Consider the following 21,103-nt stretch of genomic DNA (forward strand, 5'->3'; position numbering starts at 1 on the left):
CTCTATCCCATCCTCTATCTTGCTTCCACTTCCCTCTTATATATTCTCCCGTGCTTTCCTCCCTTTCGCCTTATCTTCCACCTTACCCTCCTCCAACCTTCTTTCCCTGCCCCTCCCCCCTTTCCTCCTTTTCCCCTTCTTTTCCTATTCAGTTACCTTCTAACCGTGTCTTCTCCCTCTCCTTTACCTTTCTTCCCCTCCTTTTCACACTCTCTCCCCTCTCGCTCCCTTAATCGCCTTCTAACTTGACCTATATGCTTTTCTCCCTTTCCCTCAAAATTTTACTCTGCATTCTCTCTCTCTCTCTCTCTCTCTCTCTCTCTCTCTCTCTCTGTCTCTGTCTGTCTGTCTGTCTGTCTCTCTCTCTCTCTCTCTCTCTCTCTCTCTCTCTCTCTCTCTCCAAAGTCAACGCCAAGAAGCTGACTTTACTCTCTACATGTCGTGGTTTGTCAAGTTGGGTAATTCCTTAAGCGTATGTAATAACTATACGAGTAGAATGCAATGCAGTCGTCAAGCAAGTAGTTTACAAACATAATATCCAGCAAACAAGCTTAATTATAACCAAGGAGCAATAGCCATGCAATGTGCAACGTCTGTTTCTTTGTTAATAATATGTTGGTTCTGAATATCATTGAGAAGCACACGTAGCCCCGTGTTCAGTCTTTCTTTTGTTTCTGACAAGAGAATGGTAAATACATGAGGATGACAGTGTGCAAGGAGAAATTTCATGTCAGTCGAGAAAAGCAAGGGGGCTCAGACCATGCTCCATTTTCGATATTTACATCGGCGCTGGCGGAGAGGGGCGCGCGCGCGTGCGTGTGTGTGTGTGTGTGTGTGTGTGTGTGTGTGTAATTCACCGGGTCGGTCAGGATCACTTGATGCTCGTGATCGTCAGCTTTTACCCTCCCGGAAGGGAGCTGAGAGCTCATATAGTCCGATCTAAGGGCAAGGCTGTGACCTTCACACACGCACACACCCGTCCGCTTGCTCAAGGGGGACAGTGACCATCCACTTCGTCAGTGAAACTTTTCACAACCTGAGCGAGCCGCGAACTCCCGTCTACCAGATGGCAAGCGAGAACGTTACCACTGCGCCAGCGAGCGGTGTGTGTGTGTGTGTGTGTGTGTGTGTGTGTGTGTGTGTGTGTGTGTGTGTGTGAAGAGAACAAGTGAAGTAGTTTTTTTTTATTAATTTTGTTCAAAGTTGGTGAGTTTTTGATAACAATAGGCCACATGGCTATGTCAAACCAACCTAGGAAAACCAACTTCAGCAGTTTATATCGAACACAGACCACATCTAGTGGACAGTTTGGGAGTATGGTAGCAATGCAGTGCTTCTGTTTTTAGAACATTTAATCAAAGGCCAGGGACACAAGAAAAGGTCAAATTTCAACTCATTCATGTTTGTTCACAGAATAACATAAACCTTTTCGGTCAGAGTTTAACAAACTTTGTGGAAATGTTAAGGGACAGCCACTAGATGAAGTCAACTAACTCAGTAAAAATCCAATTTAGACCTAATTATGTTGAAATGCTGAAGGTATGGCATGAATGAAAGACTTCATTTTTTAGAACAATCGAGCAAAGGTCGTCACAGGGTAAGCTCAAAGTTCCACCCATTTGTGTTTTGTTATCAAATTGTCAATTTTGATCCTATTTTATTCAACTTTGTGGAAAATTTGGTTCAAGGTCAAGGTCACAGGGTAAGGTCAACTTAATATTTAATCGAATTGGACCAACGTTTTGGAAGAGCTAAGGATAAGGTAAGAATAAAATGATGCAATATTGACAACAATCGGTGAAAGGTCAAGGGCACAGGGAAAGGAACTTGGTCAGTTCAGACAGTTTTCAATTGATTTTGACCAAATTAAGTGGAAGAGTCAAAGGTGAAGGTCACGGAGAAAGGTAAAATGTCGATCGGTGTGTCTGCGTGTGAGCAAATAACTAAAACTGTTATGATGTGATTTGGACCAAACTTATTGGATGAACTGATGACCTTCCAATAGGCTGACTTATTTTTAAACGTCAAGGCCAGCCTAGACAGTTTGTTATTCGATGTAGACTAGACATTGTGGAAGAGTTCAAGCTAAAAGAAAAGTAAAAGGATTTGATTTTGGGAACAATTAGTGAAGAGTGAAGGTTACATGGAAAGGTCAGATATCAAGGTCACTAAGTAATATAATATCAGTTTTAATGTGATCTGAACCAAAGCTGATGGAAGTGTTAAGGGTTAGGCAAGAATGGAGTCATTCGATTCTGAGAGTAATCTGTCGAAGGTTATTTCACACGGCAAAGCCAAATATATGACCCTTAGCCCAGTTGTTGCGATTTGTGCATTTTCTTGTTCATATATATATATATATATATATATATATATATATATATATATATATATATATATATATATATATATATATATATATATTCACTTTAAAATCACTTATAACTGCCGTAACTCATTATTCTCTAAAATTATCAGATGTAAAGTTGTATGCAAACAATACAGCTCTACGTGGTCAGAAAACCCTCACCATTAACTGTTACCCAAGGTGAAAAGAAACACAGTACTGTGATGTTATTTTTTTTATGCTATGTGTTATGTAATCATGATCATATCACTTCCTGTTTTGAAGATTCACATAGCTAAACCGACGTGTGTTACTAGATCAGGCAATGAGGAGAATGGGTAACACAACTGAGGGTAGTCGAGACCAGTGGTCCACGTTCTGTATGGGGCGGCCGATAGCTTCCATGTTATGTAAGGACTATTCGTAATTCTATGGTTGTGGCAACACCTGTTATGCCTAGGCAGCTTGTCATTAGGGTATAGATATAACGAATCAGATGAAAAGCATTGAGTAATTAAGAAAAAATAGCTGAGAAGAAATATATACATTTTTTTTTTTTTTTAAGTTCGTCCTTAATAGGATGTTGGTAAAATTTCGCATCTTCAGTAGTCGAAAGTGGTTCACAAATGAGCCCAACATAGAGTTTCGACCGAGTAAAGTATTTTGTTCATGTGTGTGCTGATTTATTTATTTGTTTATCTTACATAGGTACTTCCATCCACGCGACATACTCGTAGCTATCAGAAACAACCTATGAATATTCCTGCTTCACTAACGGGATACATTAATATTCTAAACATTGTAGTGCCAGCAGATTAGGTTATGATTTAGTATAAGTGAAATATACTGTAAGTGAAATGTGAGTGTAATTTAGTAATTAAATACAATTTATTATAAATGTAATGTTTTTTTTTTATATAACAGAACGGAGGAAGGAAAAACAAATGAATAAAAAGTAATCTATACACCAGATTACTGGTGTCCTCTGTTCATAAAATATATGTAACAGTTAGACTTGAACAGCTGTGGGTTGGAATTTGGAGGGAAACAACTCTGGGGAAGCGAGTTCCAGAGAGATGCAGTTCGGGGAATGAAAGAATTCTGATAGTCAGAAGTTCTGCAATATGGATGAGTGACATTCTAGTCATGAGCGCTACCATATGCCCGAATAGCACGAGGGAAGGCATGGAGAGGTGGCACCATGGACGCAACTTCGTCTGAGTATTTGCCAAAAAAAATGTCTGTAACATTCCTTCTTACTTGCAGGGGAGGTAGTTCATTTGTAATAACAGGGTTGTTAATAATTCTAACAGCTTTGTTCTGAATTTTGTCTAGTTGTTTTAATGCAACCTCTCCACATCCATTCCACAAGGGTGAGCAATATTCAAGGTGAGAGCGCACATGACTTTATAAATTATATCTAACTGCTCATCAGCGAAATATAGTATAAGCGTGATTTTTGTATTGTAGAGTTAAGGTAGGAGGTACACATCTATGTATTATGTAATTCTAGTTAAGTATTACATCAGCCGATCTCCCTCCCCCTTCCATAAAACACGCTGGTAACAGATTTGGCGAACATTTAAGTTAGCCGAGACTTCATAGTCATCCTACTGAGTAAATCTAGGGATATCCTTCAGTCCTTATCCATTTCAATGATATAACATTAATTAACGAGTAACAGAAAGGGAGAAGTAAGTCCACAACGTCCTATGAGATGTTAACCATGAGTTTCTGGCCACTGTGTACATAACCAAAGCCGCATATAACCGACTTAAGTAACGTCCGGCCCCATAACGAAAACTTAGTACGGTATTAAGTGATGAGACCATTATCAATAGTTCTCAAATTTTAACCAACGTCGTTCAATTTTGGTGAAATACTATAAACTCGGACAGGGAAATTACAGAGTAAACGACTCGTGACACGGTTGTTAAGGAATAACTGAGTAATCGGGGAGCTGACACCCTCAGACGTAATCAGACTGGTCCCCCTATATAAACAAGAGCACGCGTCGTGCGTATGATAATTGCCAGATTGGCTTTTTAAATGCCAACTTCCTCAAATTTGGCTTTTTTTTTAAGTGGTTGGCTCGAGAAAGTAGCTGTTTTTTTTTTTTTTTTTAAGTTTGGCTTCTTTTAGGCTTTTTCTTTTTTTTTAAGTGGTTGGCATTATTTTTTTAAGTTTGGCTTCTTTTTGGCTTTTTTTCTCTGATACGTGTTGTTTTGATATTTTCTTAGTGAAATATGATGCTCCGTATAAAACTACGAATTCAACAGTTAGAAATAATTCAGTTCCACATACAATAAGTTAGATAAAATGTAGTATTCCGTTTTCTTTATACTGTAATCAACTCTGTGTAAAAGCGACTAAAAGTAGAATACAACAACAAACTCTCAGCTACTGCCTCTGGTATGTACAGTACAGTACTACATTTTGTCAATATTATTTAAAGGTCCCTTCTCACGTGATGGTATGTCTCTATCCTTCTGTAAAAACTTCTTGGAAAACTTATACAATTAGGCGAAATCAACAATTAAATAAACAAAACGTAAAGAATTGAATCTAGGTTATTAGGCCCTAAGCCTATTAGACTACATTAGCCTACTGCTACTATTTCAGATAGGGTCTTTCCTAAATGGGAGGTGGGGATGTTATTATAAATGAACTTAGGCCTAGCCCTGTATATTATACTGACTATTTTGATTCTAGGCACTGGGGGAAAAGGCTGATCTTGACTCTCGGGTTATATATAAAGATTTGACATATGTATTATAAAGATTTGATTCAGTTATGCTATTGTGTTATATACCCCTTCATGAAAACAAAAAAGAAATTAAAACTATTTTTCTTAATTCTTCTAACCATTATTGAAATAAAAGGTATAGCCATTCAAAAATTGTCCGTATAGCAGTGATTTCTGATTAGACATTCTCAATTTCACTGATTTTTAAGTTGCTTAGTCTACCCATATCAGTGACCACTGATCACTACACAATTTTCATTTTTCAGCCAAAGGTATCAAAACTCAGTTTTGACTGGTCATACTGGGCCATTTTAGTGCAGTTCTATAGTAATATCTTAAATATATTTAATATATTGAGAATGGTTGGCTTTTTTAGCCCATTATTTTGGCTTTTTTTCCCGAAGTAGTTGGCTTTTTTTTTAGTCACATTTGGGCTAAAGTTTTTTTTTTTTTCTCTCTCTGGAAAACCTGGCAACCCTGCTCCATCTCTCGACTCATTCACAGGTCAGTTATTTACATTGATCATTCCCTTCATGTTGTGAGTTGTGGAGAATAGAATGAGTAACAGTTTAATCGATAGCATATTTCTTGATTTATGATTCCGTGACCATCTCTCATCTCATTCACAGGCCACGCAGCACCAACCAAATCATAATCTCGCCAGCCACGTCGTTAGACTTACATGAATTTACACTCCCCCCCCCCTCCTTTGTTTAGGTCAATTCTAGATTTAATTTGAGATGTAACTGGACACAATACCGATTTTCTCATTTCATTGAGGTATCGGAGCGTAATTGTTATTAAAATAAGGTTGAAAAGTTTTTTTTTTTTTTTTCATTCAAAGGTGGGGTAATGAAATCAGATCAATTTATGCTATAATGTTACTCCCTAGGTTTGAGAATTTTTATTCACAAAACCTGTTGTAACTTTTGAGTCCTCATGCCATCTGGACTGACTGACTTATGAAAATGTCTCATTTTTAGTACGACAGTGGAGACTTGCAGTGATGAGTATCGATCCTCTCCGAGTCCACCTGCGACCAAGGACGGCACCTTGACATTGTTAAATATATCATCCAAAGCAGATCATTGTGAGAGAAATCAGTGATCAGAGCATCGAGAAATTGGATTTGATACTATAAGAGGTATCATTAAAAGAAATGCAAACATCCTGTCTCGGGTTTTCCAACTACCTTCTCCAATCAGCACGATGTGGGCGGCCCGCAAGGTGTGCCAGGGAGTAAATTGACCCGTATACCCAAGCCAACCAAAACTCGCGCTACCCTCTTTAAGTGGAATTCGAGCCTAACTTTTTGGTCACATTTCAACTAACTGCCTTGGACATATCAGAGAAAAGGGAATTAAATCACTCTACTTAGACTAGGATTTCACACTCAAAGCTGAACTCGGTACCCTAGTGGCAGTCACGTTGGGAATCTCAAAAGGTTTTTAAGACATTACAACATTACTGGAAGGGTTATACCCAGTAAGAAATATCCTTTAAAAAATTTAGTTATATGCCGTATCCCACGACCTCCTGATAGAGTCTTTGTAATTCTGGCTTTTCATGACTAGATGCCCAAAACTCTGTTAGGAGGCAGCTATAATACCATCTGAACGTCAAGTATTAAAGGTGGCCTTACGGATATTCCTAAGGATAAAACGCGAGGATCGACAGCTCTGTCGCTAGTCTTTTTCGTGTATATTATGCCCAACTTAGGTAAGGCATGCCTTGCCTGTACGAAATGCGATTGTCGCCTCAGCTGAAGCCCTGTCGACCAGGCAGAAGCAGAACACCAATCGGATCAGTAACGTATCGGACTAATAACACAGACTGAAATCATCAGCTGAAGAGTGACCGACATGGCAGACCGACTGACGACTGAGCTGACATGACTTACGACATGCATGCGCTAATATGACTTTTTATGGCATGGCAGCACTATGACATGATGTCACAGACATGAGACATGACATGGCAGAACTGACGTGGCATGGCATGGTAGTGGACATATGTTGATACTGGCATGACATGACATTACATAACGTGACTGCAATGACATGGCAGAGTAGCACTGGCATGGAATCACATGACAGCAACACTAACATGAGATGATAACATATGACAAAACGCTTACATGACATGACGTGAGAGCATTTACATGAAAATCATGATATGACAAGATATAACTACTGACATGACGATATGACATTTCAGCAGTAATATAACTAGAAATGGCATGATAGCACTCATGACATAATAGCACTGACACTAAGTGACAGACATGACAGAAAACATGACACTAAAGAGTTATTGCATGAAAGGCATGATGACATAATTATGACTGCTTACATCACATTACGGATATGACGTATCTGACAAGTCAGTTTTAACATGACAAAACTTTTATGACGATTCAACTGACATGATGTAAAATGGCATTATATTAAAGCAATGGCAACATAACAACACTGACATGACACCACAGGACACTACAATATTCTCACATGTGACAGCAATGACATAACATGACAAGAGTCCACTGTCATAACATGACAACAATGACATAACATCTGTTACATGAAATGATAGTATTTACATGGACAATATTGACATAACGTATTTGGCTTGATAGCCCTAACATGATATGACATGTTATTCAGCAGTGGCATAACATGGCAACATTGACATAACAACTGACATGGCAACATAAAGTCTGGCACAGTTTGTCGAAGTTTTCTTCGCAAACAACGCCAGATTTTTTCCACTGATCCCTCTCATGCGAACTGCAGTCCGCTTTAATGGATCTTCGATGTTGTCTTCGTTCTTCATTGACTCGACAATATTTCCCTTTTTCCTCAACTGTGGTTCTCGATTCAGACAGTGCCAAGCTCATGAGCTCTTCAGTGAGACGCCACAGTTGGTGTGAGAATGGGACAGAAACAACTTTTCTAACTGCTTTGTCTGTGTAGAATGTTAGGTAGTACGAGAGCGCAAGGTCATCTGCAGATGCGGCAGATGCCACAGATCCTGCAGTCACTGCATGGGCGTAGATGGTGGCCGCAATGCAACACACACTGTGGCTGCCGTCAGTTGCAGCTGCTGTCAGGAGAGGCTGATTTTCAAGGAGGAAATGACCTTCATCATCCACCATGCACAACGTGGGGCTTCAGGATGCAGAAAGTAAAGGGCATGTGACGGTCTTTCTCCAAGGGAAATGATCGGTAGCACGAGAAGTTCGCGTTATTCATCACGCGGTTGTTGGTACTGTAGCCGACCTGAGCAAACAGTTATGATTTTGTCTTTAGTTGCTTCATCAGTCTCAGCATCGATAGATTGGAACTGATTTTTGTCAATGAAGTCCTGTTTCTGCTGGAATACTTTGAAGATGGGAATAACCAGACCACAAGAAACACCAAGGCACGAACACCTGCAGAAAGATTTCCACTATGTGATGCCCACAACTTAAATTGATGCAATGCACGTCGAGCTTTTATTGAATACGAGTGCAAACTCCACTCATGTGGTAGGTATTCAAGGCACTTGTATTAATAACTGTACCTGGATTCGGCCGTAAACTCCCCATATTTTGAGACACCAAACAACAGCTTCCACAACGGTTTTTTCTGTTCCCACATGAAGTTTTGGAATGCCAAGCAGGTTAGTGTCAACTTCACTGGGAACAACAACTGATAGACAGTCAACATTCTTGCCCCCAGCATTATCTAAAAGGAGCTTATTGTCCCAGTGAACGGTTAGCGGAACTTTAGGGAGGTGGGAGGCTTTTCTTCAATTTCTCAGGGACCTTCTCACGATGTCTCATACAGATGTATCGGATGGTCAGCCCATTTGGTGAAATATTGCTGACCTCATGGCCAAAAATGGCTGCAACTTGTGTCAAAATGTGAACAGCTTCCTGGTTTGATGATAGGCTCCAGTAAAGACTCTCAGCAACCTCCAGTGTGACAGTATTCTTCTTTGACATTTTCGTAAGCTTGTGGCTACTTGAACCAGCTTCAGAAATGGAGTCTCCACTAGTGAGGCTGCTCAATTACTAATTCCACCGTTTTCTCAAAGTTGACATTGCTGCTTCTGATCTCTGACAACGGGAGGCCATGTCTAACCTTCTCTTCTAATTGCTTTTCTATATCTACTAGATTCCAGATCTCCCCTTGAGTCGCAGCATCTTCAAGAAGGACCTGTCCTCATTCTTTGAAGCTTAACTCTTAAAGTCTGTGCTTAAGCCCGGCGCTAGGGCTCGTTGTACTTTGGTATTTCGCCAAATATTACTTGCTTTCAAACCACCAAAGCTCAGTAATTCAACCACCTAGAATATTCAATGAAAGACCAAAATACTTACCTACCCTTCATCTCTCCACTGCAATTCTGAGGTCTCTAGGTGGAGACGTCGTGGAGTGAGGAGGTGAAAAGGGGTAAAATTTGGGACCAGCAAGGCTGCATCCATACGAGTGCATGAGTCGGCGGCCAGGGTGGGGTGGCTTCACGGGATGGGGTAGCCCGGAGCTGCCTTGCTCTCACTCCCATTTACCCCACTAGACCTTCTTCACTTGTCCCTGCCACTACTACATAAATGAACCATCACACCCTGTATGTGCAGCTCGCTCATTTTATTCACCCACTTCTGGTTGCTCCAGAGTGACACTTTGACACTGATACACATTACTTCCCATGAGGTATGACGCTCTCATTCTACCAAGCTCGTTTTCTATACCTGTGCCACAAAAAGTCACTTTCACTTTCACTTGATTTTTTTTTTTCGATACCTGTAGTTTTCCTTATCTTCTTATATCTTGCATATAAGGCACTACTTTCGCAAAATCATTTCTGCACTATAGGAATGGCGCCCATTTCTAGGTGATTATTTTCGTCATAACACTTTATTCAGTATCTACATTCTTCCTTATCTTCCAATCTCTTATCAATAAGGCACTTACTTTACAAAATTCGTGCATCACTAAAGGAATGGCATTCGTTTCAAGGTGATTATTTGTTAATAACACATATTCTACATGCACAGTTTTCCTTATCATCTATTATTTTACATAATAAGGCACTTCACAAAATTCTTCTTTCGTTACGGGAATTGCCCTCATTTCAATATTGCTATTTGTCACAAAGCTTATTTTTTCCTTTATTGGAGTTATTTTCCACTGTATTCTTTCACTTAATGATTGACAGTCCCTACTTTGTTAAAACAAAAAAACAAAAAAAAAAAGGATTCACATTAATTTACACTATACACTTTCCACACACTGCTACCTTGTACCTCAACTCTGTACGGTGCTGGAAAAAAACACTCAGGTCACAATGCCTTCCTCCACTCAGTGCACTCTTAGCATACTAACTTTTCAGCTGACACAAGTAAAATACCTGAGGTAACACCAGACGAAGTATACCGTTCTCAAAAATTATGAAAAGAGGAAAAGTCCCAGGAGAAGATGTAAATTGGCAAATTTGCTGTCGGATGCAAGAGTGCAAGTACAAAACAGGCTTGTCCACTTACTTACTCAGTGTATAAAAAAGAAGAAAAACATGGTGTAACACAATAGTTATTTTGCTTTCCAAAAAATGCGACTTAACAGATATTAGTAACGATCAACGCACTAGCATATTATCAGTTAATTACAAACTCTTCACTGAAGTCCTTACAAACAGAATAACAACAAATCTGGAAGAAAACCAACCACGTGAGCAGGCAGGATTCAGAAGCGGGTATTCGACAATGGTATTGATCACATATACACAGTGAATCAGCTGAGAAAACTATAGAATATAATAAACCACCGGGCTTAGGTTTTGTTTAAGCAAAGGATTTCCACTCTGTGGAGCACATAGCAAATATATATTCATTGCGGGATCAAGGAGTAAATGAGAACATTGTAAAACTGCTCGAAGACATATTTAAAGAGGAAACTGCTACAGTTAAATAACATAAAGACTCGGAAAAATTGCAGACTGTGACGGGCGTGCGTCAGGGGGATACAGTTTCATCATATTTATTATTCAGAAAGGTAGACTGAGAAAACAGAGTAACATAGATGGAGAAAAGTTAAACCACTTAAGATTTGCAGGTGACATTGTCCTAATCTCAGAAACACTGAGGCACCGCAAGAAATGTTAAATGACCTATACAGAGAAAGTCTCAGTGTAGGGCTAAAAATGAACAGGAGTAAAACTATAGTAATAATCAGTCCAAATACACCAAAGAGCATCAACAGAATAAGCGATGAAATTTTTGAAAAATGCGAGAAGTACAATTACTTGGGGTATATACTAAAACTACGAAAGGCCATGAGAGCGAGAGAAAAAAAAGAACGCATTACAGTTGGATGGAAAGCATTCGGCAAGTGACAGGAAAAGATCAACTTGGGTGAGAGAGCAGACTAAATTAAAGACATTATAGAAGTTAAAAAAGAACAGAAAGAGAGGTACGCAGGTCATGTAGCAAGAATAAAGGAAAACCAATGGAGCAAGAAGCTGACTGACTGGACTCCAGGAGATTGTAATCGCAGCAGAAAAAGGCCAGGCAGGAGGTGGAGAAATGAGATTGAGAAGTCTGCAGGCAAAACGTGGCAGAGATCGGCCCAGTCAAAAAATTCGTGGAAAGGTTGGGAGAGGCATTGTTTAGCAGTGAACTTGCAATGGCTGCTGCTGATGATATTAATATAAATATGAACATAAATAGTCTACCTACCTATCAATCTATCTATCCATCTAGATAGATACATAGATAGACGGCAATAAAGCATACGATATTATTCAGCTGGATTTTGGTTCCACACAAAGGCTGTCTAGGAAGGTTCGAGCACACGGTATAGACAACATTTTAAAATGAACAGAATTCTGCCTGAAAGGAAGAAATCACCATCCACTCATTCAATTTAGTGCTGCTTTGGGTATCTGCCCTTTCCTCTTTTTCTTCCTTCATCTTCTGTCTTTCTTTCCTTCATTATTTCCTCTTCCTTCTGCCTGTGGGTGTCTCTACACTGAATGACAGGCCAAATGGTTTCCTGTACACCAGGAAATCATTTACTACAGGGGCGTCATTTCAATTTTCCTTCGGGGGGGCATAGGCTATATAGGAGACCCCCCTACTCCCACCTCCTCACTGGGGGGGTGGCCAGCAAGGATTTTGAAGTCACATGCAAAGCTGTATTTAGAGAATTAAAGCAGTAAACAAAGATATATACTGTAAATAATTATTTATTGAACCAATTACTTCCTGACACACACACACTAATGGATATTCTAGCATTGGCAGTATTTCTGTGTGAAGTTGAATATGTAATTTAAAGTACATGGTAAAGTACATATCATTGCATTATATGCTAATGAACTTAGATAATAGACCAAATAGCAAATTAAAATATTTGTATTGGTGAAAGCTTAAACTGTCTTCATTCTTATACCCTAATGAAAAGATAATGAATATAAAATTTAGAATAAAAAGTTGTAAACTTGTAACTGAATTAAAAATGGAAAGCTTTTAGCTTACTGGCCCCCAAAATACCATGAACCATATAAAGTAATGTGTAAGTTCTACACTAAGAGGTGGGAAAAATAAAATGATGGTTTTTAAATCTGGAAGACGCTCACGTAAGAATATATTATTTTCAGAATTCATTAGAGGAAATTGAAAACTAAACTACGTATATTTATTGCACTGAATAATGAATAAACTACTGCAACAGTGGACATCTCCGTGATCTCTGCTTTGCAAAGTTATTTGTAGTGCCCTTTGTGGCCTACGTGCCATGGTGAATAATGCCGTACATTCTACCTAAAGCAGCTTTATTATGTACCAATTCCAAGAGATTATTATAGTTACATGGCAAGATATCATACATTAATTTGACATGTGAGGTGGTGTGAGGGGAGAAGAGAAGACAAATGGGGATGCAAGGAACAGCATGGTGGAATGAAAAGGTGAGAGAGGCTGTGGCACAAAAGAAGAAAACGCTATAGTGAGTGGATGAGAAACAGGGGTGTGGAAGAAGTTCATAGATGGATGAGTTATATACAGAGAGGAAGAGAGAGGTGAAATGATTGGTAAGAGAGAGAAAGAAGACAGTGGATGAGGAATTTGGAAAGAATTTGAGTGTAAAATGGAGGGAACGTAAGAAAATGTTCTGGAAAGAGGTAAAGAGATTTAGACTGGGTGTCAAAGGAGTTAGTTAGGGAGCGAAAGATCAAAATGGTAGATTACTAGTGGAGACGGGAGAAAAAGTGAGGAGATGGAACATTTCAGGGTATTGTTGAACATAGAGAATGAAAGTAATGCGAGTGTACGTGGCTGGGGAATGGCTGGGAGAAGGAGGGAGGTGAGAGACGAGAAGAAGAAATCAGTAGAATGGAAGTTGTGGAAGCAATGAAGAAAGTTAAAATTGGGAAAGCCCCAGGAATTGATGGAGTGTGTGGTGAAATACTGAAGCATGGGGTAGAGATAGTAATAGAATGGATGTGGAAGATGTGCACACTGGCATGGGAGGATGGTAGAGTCCCGGAGGATTGGAAGTCAGGTATAATTATTCCCCTGTACAAAGGAAAAGGGGGAAAAGAAGTATGTGGTAATCATAGGGGTATTTGTCTTCTTAGTGTAATAGGAAATGTATGTGGTAGGATACATACTGACAGCGTTAGGGAAATAACAGAGGAATTAGATGGAGAAGAACAGGGAGGTTTTAGGAAGGGAAGAGTTTGTGTAGATCAGATATTCGTTCTTAGGTCTTCTGTGGAAAAGTTTCTAGAGAAGGGAAAGACGTTGTATGCGGCCTTCATGGATTTGGAGAAAGCATATGACAGGGTGGATAGACAAGGATTGTTGAAAGTATTAAGAATGTATGGAAAAGATGCGAAGTTGTTGAATGCCATGAAGAGTATATATGAGGGTGCTAAGGCTGCAGTGCATGTGGATATTGAACTGAGTGAATTTTTCTATTTGAAGGTTGGATCGAAACAGGGATGTGTCATGTCTCCATGGTCGTTCAATCTGTATATGGAAGGGGTAATAAACGAGATAGAAGGTAGGGTAGTGGATGCTGGAGCAGCGCTAATGAGAGAGGGCAGTGTTTGGAAACTCCCTGTACTGTTGTTTGCAGATGATACTGTGTTGTTAAGTGAAGACGAAAGGGAGCTGCAAGGCTTGGTGGATGAGTTTGGGAGGGTGTGTAAGAAACGGAACCTAAAAGTGAATGTAGGGAAGAGTAAAGTTATAATCTTCGAGAGAAGTGAAGTCAATGAATGTACAGTGAGGTTCTATGAGAGGGAAATTGAAAATGTGAGTGCGTTTAAGTACTTGGGTAATTTGATGAGTAAGGAAGGAAGTTTGGCGGGTGGAGTGCTTGAAAGGGTGCAACAAGGATGATAGGTTGCTGGTTCCTTGGAAGCAGTGATAAGAAACAGGGAAGTAGGCACGGAAGTGAAAAAGTTACTACATGACAGTATTGTGATACCAACTCTAACGTATGGAAGTGAAGCTTGGACCTTGTTGGAGGGACATAGGTCAAGAGTGAGAGCAGTGGAAATGAGTTATTTGAGAGAAGCATGTGGAGTCACATGGAGAGACAGACTGACAAATGAGGAAGTGAAGGAGCGTTGTGGTGTGGATGTGGATGTGATAGGAAGCGTTAGGAGAAACAAACTGATGTGGTTTGGCCATGTGGAGAGGATGGAGGGTGAGAGACTGACGAGGAGAGTGTATGTGAGTGAGGTGGGGGGGAGAGGGAGGGGGAGGTCAAGGATGAGATGAAGGGATGGAGTGGAGAGGTATATGAGAGAGGAGTGTGTGAGCTGGGAGCAGGGCAGTGAAATGGAGGGGGACAGGGCGAGATGGAGGCGATTTGATTGTGGCCACTCCTTACGGGATTAAGGTGTCTGGCAAGAGATAGGTAGATAGAACTGTGTTCATACGTACTTTACGAGCCCTTACAGAATGAACTACTCACGGTGTCTGCTGTCTGACTTGCTGGCCACTGGCTTGTGGTGCCTATCGTGTCCAGACCACGCTACCAAGATATAAAGAAAGCATTCGAACTTTTAATTCCGTCGTCGAGCCACAAAATAAAATAAAACCATGCTTTCGTGTATAATTCCTTTTTTTTTTTTTTTTTTGTTTAAAGCATACATGCCACTTAAGTTTGTGACTTAAATTTTGTTATATAGACTTTGTATAAAAAAAAAAAAGATGCTTACTTGGTTCTGATGCCACCCTGCCGCCCCCTCCTACCGTCCCCTTTTCCCTCACGGTCCCATGGTACCTCCCCTCCTCTCTGGATCTTTCCACCTCCCACTTTGGGAACCATTGATCAAAATGAACTGTTAAGACTCCTACCTACAGGTACGTACTTCCTAAGATGAAGAAAAACTTTTAATGACAGCCAGGATACAATAAAAAAGTCAGTTCGATACTGAAAATAATTGAACAGCGGTCTAGGAACACATTTACATTGACATCCTTTAATATACCTAGTAAGTTATTGTGATTATTACACACACACACACACACACACACACACACACATATATATATATATATATATATATATATATATATATATATATATATATATATATATATATATATATATATATATATATATGTAAGGAACAGGAACACTAGCGAAGAAACGACACACACCATGTTTGTGTTTGGCCAGCTTTTCGAAACACACGTTTCATCATAAGAGCCTGGACACAGGAAATAGTACCGTTAAAACAAAAGAAGGAGAATAATATTTACATAAATTATATATCTACAAATTAAAGTCTTTTGTAAAATAACTTTATAAATGACTTTTTTTAAAAGATTTTAATTTTAGGTATATAATTTGTTAAATATTTATGTTAAATATTATGTTAAATCCTTTTTTTGTTTTTAATGGTGCTGTTTCCTGTGCCCAGGTTCTGATGAAACGTGTGTGTTTCGAGACGCTGGCCCATAATAAACATGATGTGAGTCATATCTACACTAGTGTTCAAACTCCTTACAGGCCTGCGCTTTCCTAGCAGCAAGTCAGTTGTTTATATATATATATATATATATACAGTATATATATATATATATATATATATATATATATATATATATATATATATATATATGTATGTATATATATATATATATATATATATATATATATATATATATATGTATATGTATATATATATATATATATATATATATATATATATATATATATATATATATATATATATATATCCCATTGGAGCCCAGTGTCCGGAATATTGGACAGAACTGGGATTTTTCAAGTCTTTATAAAGTAGGGAACCCCCGGGTAGGGACCTATGAGCTTCACGACTATGAGCCAATAGGTAGAGGACGGTACGCTTAGTACCCACCCAGTGCCATGCCTCACCCAGCACCCCTGGGATCCAATGAGATATATATATATATATATATATATATATATATATATATATATATATATATATATATATATATATATATATTCAGTTCCACACAAAAGGCTGTCTAGGAAGTTTCGAGCACACGGTATAGACGAAGACATCTTAAAATGGGCAGAATTCTGGCTGAAAGGGAGAAATGAAAGAGTTAATAAATGGCACTAAATCAGACTGGGAAGTAGTAACTATACCTCATACAAATTAATCTGGCCAGGCATGTATGGCAACACTGTTCCCGCCGAGATTCTGATTGGCTGGAAGTGTTTGTTCTATTTCGTTTTTACTTAAACCGACACTCTATTATCAGATGTGATACTGAGTTTGTCGACAATACAATCGTCAAAAGCAATATGAAATCCATTATATACTTAACAAGAATGAAATTTTCATAGGAATATAGAGATGTGAGTCAACAAAGTATTAGAATAGTCCAACTCTAACACTCCGTAATATAACAGAAAATTAATGAAACCTGTTAAATCTAAGTGTTGGTATAAAACACATTTAAATTTTAAGATCAGTTTGCATCCTTAAATTGTGCCCCAACTCAGAATAATTAAAAATTCTAATGAAAAGACGAGTTCTGCGGGGAGGGAGGTTTGAAAATATCGCGAAAATCAAAGTAGGCTAAAGGAAAACTATTTCATTATATCTCCTCCATTATCACAATAAGAACTGATCTTGAAATTTAAATGTGTTATACCAAAGCTTAGATTAAACAGGTTTCCTTGATTTTCTGTTATGTTATGGAGTGTCAGAGACATAAAAGAATTGTTCGAATGCGGACCTTGACTTGGACTATTATAATACTTTGTTGACTCATATCTCTATCTTCCTACGAAAATTTCATTGCTGTTAATTATATAACGGATTTCTTATTGCTTTTGACGATTGTATTGTCGACAAAGTATCACATCTTATGATAAAGACAGTGTCGGTTTAAGCAACAACGAAATCGAACAAACACCTCCAGCCAATCAGAATCTTGGCGGGGACAGTGTTGCCATACATGCTGGCAATATTAATTGGTACCAGGTATAGCGGTGTTCCTCACGAAACAGTACTCAGTTCCTTTAATATATATATATATATCTTGGTGTTGCCCGGCCCCCCCAAAAAAATAATAATAATAATAATAATACTAATCCTATTTGTTCTAGGTCAATCTTTCTACTCCAGAAAGACTATGTACACTCGTGGTCCAAAGAAAGAATCCAGGCCTTTGCGATGTCGTGGGCAGGAAACCAAGTATGGTCTGGTGTTCGGACACAGCTTTAAAACTCCTCTCCTCCTCCTCCTTCCATTCGTTCTAAACACAACATCCTTCCTTGATCGCTTGATCGACAGGTAGCTCACTCCTTTGCTTCGCGAAATGAAACACACACACACACACACACACACATATATCACGGCCAGTGGCATTACCTAAATTAGTATCTTTGTATTAGTCAAGCTCAGTACCAGGTTAGACTAAATGATTGTTCATTATTAAAATGAAAAAAAAAAATAAGTTTAAACAAGACTTGTTCAAACAGGAAATAGAACCAAGACGAAAGAATACGCTGAGTCATCTCTGAGGTTTGTTTAGACTACAACAACACGGAGATTGTAAGTACATGCTCTGCACTTTAAGTATTGCATAATGGATACATACTTTAGTAAAGCAAATTTGGAAGAGAAAAGGGATAAAGGTAAAAATGATGATTTCTACCAAGAACTGGTTGAAGTAGAGACTCACAATAGACTGGTTGAACGTGTAAACAAACTAGAAATGGCTTTCAAAAATGAAATTGATGAAATAAAGAAGCAGATGCACTTGCAAAAGGAAGAAATAGAAAAACTAGGAAGGGAGGCCAATAAGAAAGACACAACCATCAGTGAACTAACAGTGGAATTGAGTACACTTAGGAAGAAAATGAGTGAAATGGCAAGTACAGTAGTCAACCACGAGAGTGTTATGGAAGAGTTCAAAAATGACAAAGACAATTAGGCAAGTTAGCAGTCTTATTGATCAGAGCTGTGATATTGAGGAGAAGATAACACAAGTGAATGAAGCTGTGCAAAGCTACAAAAATGATGTAGAAACCACGTATGCTGAAATGGTGAAAGTAAAGAAAGACTTAGAAACAAGGGTGGAGGAAAATAGCATTAAAAACTAGGTGAAAAGAATAATCCAAAACAATCCAAAGTTAGTCAGAGATTCAGTAGAGATAAACAAATCAATAGTAATCACTGGTATAGAAGAGGAAGAAGTTAAAAACAAGATTACAAGAGACAAAAAGAAGATGACAAATGTAATGAACTTATTGAAAGAAGTATCAGAGGAAATCTGTAGTAAAGACATAGAGGAACACAAAAGGTTAGGGAAATACGAGAAAAGCAAGACAAGACCTCTAAAGGTGACTTTCCAGAGTGTAAACACTGTGGAAGAGATACTAAAAAATGCAAAAGAATCTTATGGAAAAAGAGGAGTTCAAAAACGTATGGATAAAAAGATGCCTAACACAAGAGGAACTGGAATTACTGAAAGAGAAAAGGGAGGAAGCAAAAACAAAAAATGAGGGAAGATCAGAAGAGGAGAAGAAGAAATTTTTTTACAAAGTAATAGGATTGCAGGTACGAAAGTGGTACACAAACAGGATGGAAGAAAAAGGAGGAAGGTAGTAGAACCATGTCATGACAAGTATATAAACAAGATGATAAAGTTGATGTACTCAAATGTGGATGGAATGGTATCTAAATTACTAGAGATGAATGATTATGTCAGAGAAAATGAACCACAAATAATATGCCTAACAGAAACAAAATTAACACCAAGGATCTCCAATGGCCATACCACGTTGAGTACACCGCTTCCCGTCCGATCAGCGAAGTTAAGCAACGTTGAGTCTGGTTAGTACTTGGATGGGTGACCGCCTGGGAACACCAGATGCTGTTGGCATCCCTACGTGTCAAGTGGGGTTGGTGGAGGATTAGTGCCCCTCCCTGTAAAACAATTAACTCTAAGCCCTTGGCCACCCCGTGTGGGATGCATGGCGTCTGGCAATGGATGGATGGATGGATATCCAAGGACATACTAAACTTAGAGGAATACAATATATGGAGAAGAGACAGAAATTTAAAAAAAGGAGGAGGAATTATAATATTAACTAAGAAAAATCTAAAAGTCAAGGAAATAAAACTAGATATACCATCACAAGTAGAACTGATTGCAGTAGAGATCGACACATCTGAAGGTAAAGTAATTGTAGCCAATTTGTACATGCCACCAAGATCAAACACATAGGAAAGAGACGAATATGAGGACCTGGCAGAGAGTACAATTCAGAGTATAAGATCATTGCTACATAAAATGGAAGAGAAATCGGAAAGAATTATACTAACTGTGGACTTCAATTCAAATATAAATTGGAATACTCTAGATATAAATAGCCAAGAAAGCTGTTGGGACCAAAAGCTCCTGGATCTCGTACAAGAGTTTTTCTTAACGCAACATGTGAGGGAAACCACCAGAAAAAGAGGACTTGATGTACCTTCAGTGCTAGATCTAATATTTACTAAGCAAGAAAATGATATTGACAGTTTAATATATCACCCTCCACTCGGCTAAAGCGATCATGCAGTACTAAATTATAACTTCAGGATAGCATATGACATAGTAAACAGCAATGACAGTTACAAAAAGAGCCTAAACTATAAAAAGGGAAATTATCAAGACCTAAAGAAGTATTTCTTAGAAGTTGATTGGGAAAATGAGCTTAGAGGACAAGATTTAAATGCTGTATATAAAAAATTTTGTGAATTTTATGAAATAGGAGTCCAGAAGTACATCCCACAGCACAAAGAAGCAGATAAGAAAATACAGAAATGGTTCAATACAGAATGTAAAAAATCAAAAGAAAGAAGAGATTTGTTGTGGAATAGATACTGAAGACACAATAGTGAAAAGGCGTATAATAATTACAAACAGGCAAGAAACGACTATACAAGAATAAGGAGGGAAGCCCAAAAACAGTTTGAAGAGGATGTAATAAATAAAAGTAGTGATCAACCAAAGCTGTTTTACAGCTATATCAGAAGCAAAACCAAAGTAAAAGATATAATACAATCCATTACGGACGAGGGAATCACTAATACACAAGAGAAAGATATTTGTGAAGCACTAAATAAGAATTTCCAATTAGTTTTTACAGAAGAAAAAAATTTTGAGAGGGACTTTGTGGAACACGCATGTCCACACATACTACCAGATATACAAATAGCAGAAAAAGTAATACAAGAGGAGTTAAGTAGATTAGACAGAGGAAAAGCAAGTGGTCCTGATGAAATTTCATGTTGGGTATTACGAGAATGTGCAAAGGAGTTAAGTAAACCATTATTTTTAATTTTCAAGAAATCCTTGAGTCAAGGTAAACTACCTGATATTTGGAAAAAAGCAAATATTGTCCCCTTATGCAAGAAAGGAAATAGACAAAATCCACTCAACTACCGACCAGTATCACTGACCAGTGTTGTAAGCAAGGTATTAGAAAAACTTATAAGAAAAGCTTGGGTAAATCATCTAG

General features: G+C 38.4%; 1 non-coding gene across 1 annotated transcript; it reads left to right on the top strand.

The window, feature by feature from the left end:
• The first annotated feature begins 19,360 nt into the window (after positions 1-19,360).
• LOC145411998 (5S ribosomal RNA) lies at positions 19,361-19,479 on the top strand. Its single transcript, XR_013899510.1, has one exon. It is a non-coding gene; the product is annotated as a 5S ribosomal RNA (ribosomal RNA).
• The last annotated feature ends 1,624 nt before the right edge of the window (positions 19,480-21,103 follow it).

Source organism: Coenobita brevimanus, chromosome 91 (assembly GCF_032717465.1).
Source record: "Coenobita brevimanus isolate Jiangsu-jjx chromosome 91, ASM3271746v2, whole genome shotgun sequence".
NCBI lineage: Eukaryota > Metazoa > Arthropoda > Malacostraca > Decapoda > Coenobitidae > Coenobita > Coenobita brevimanus.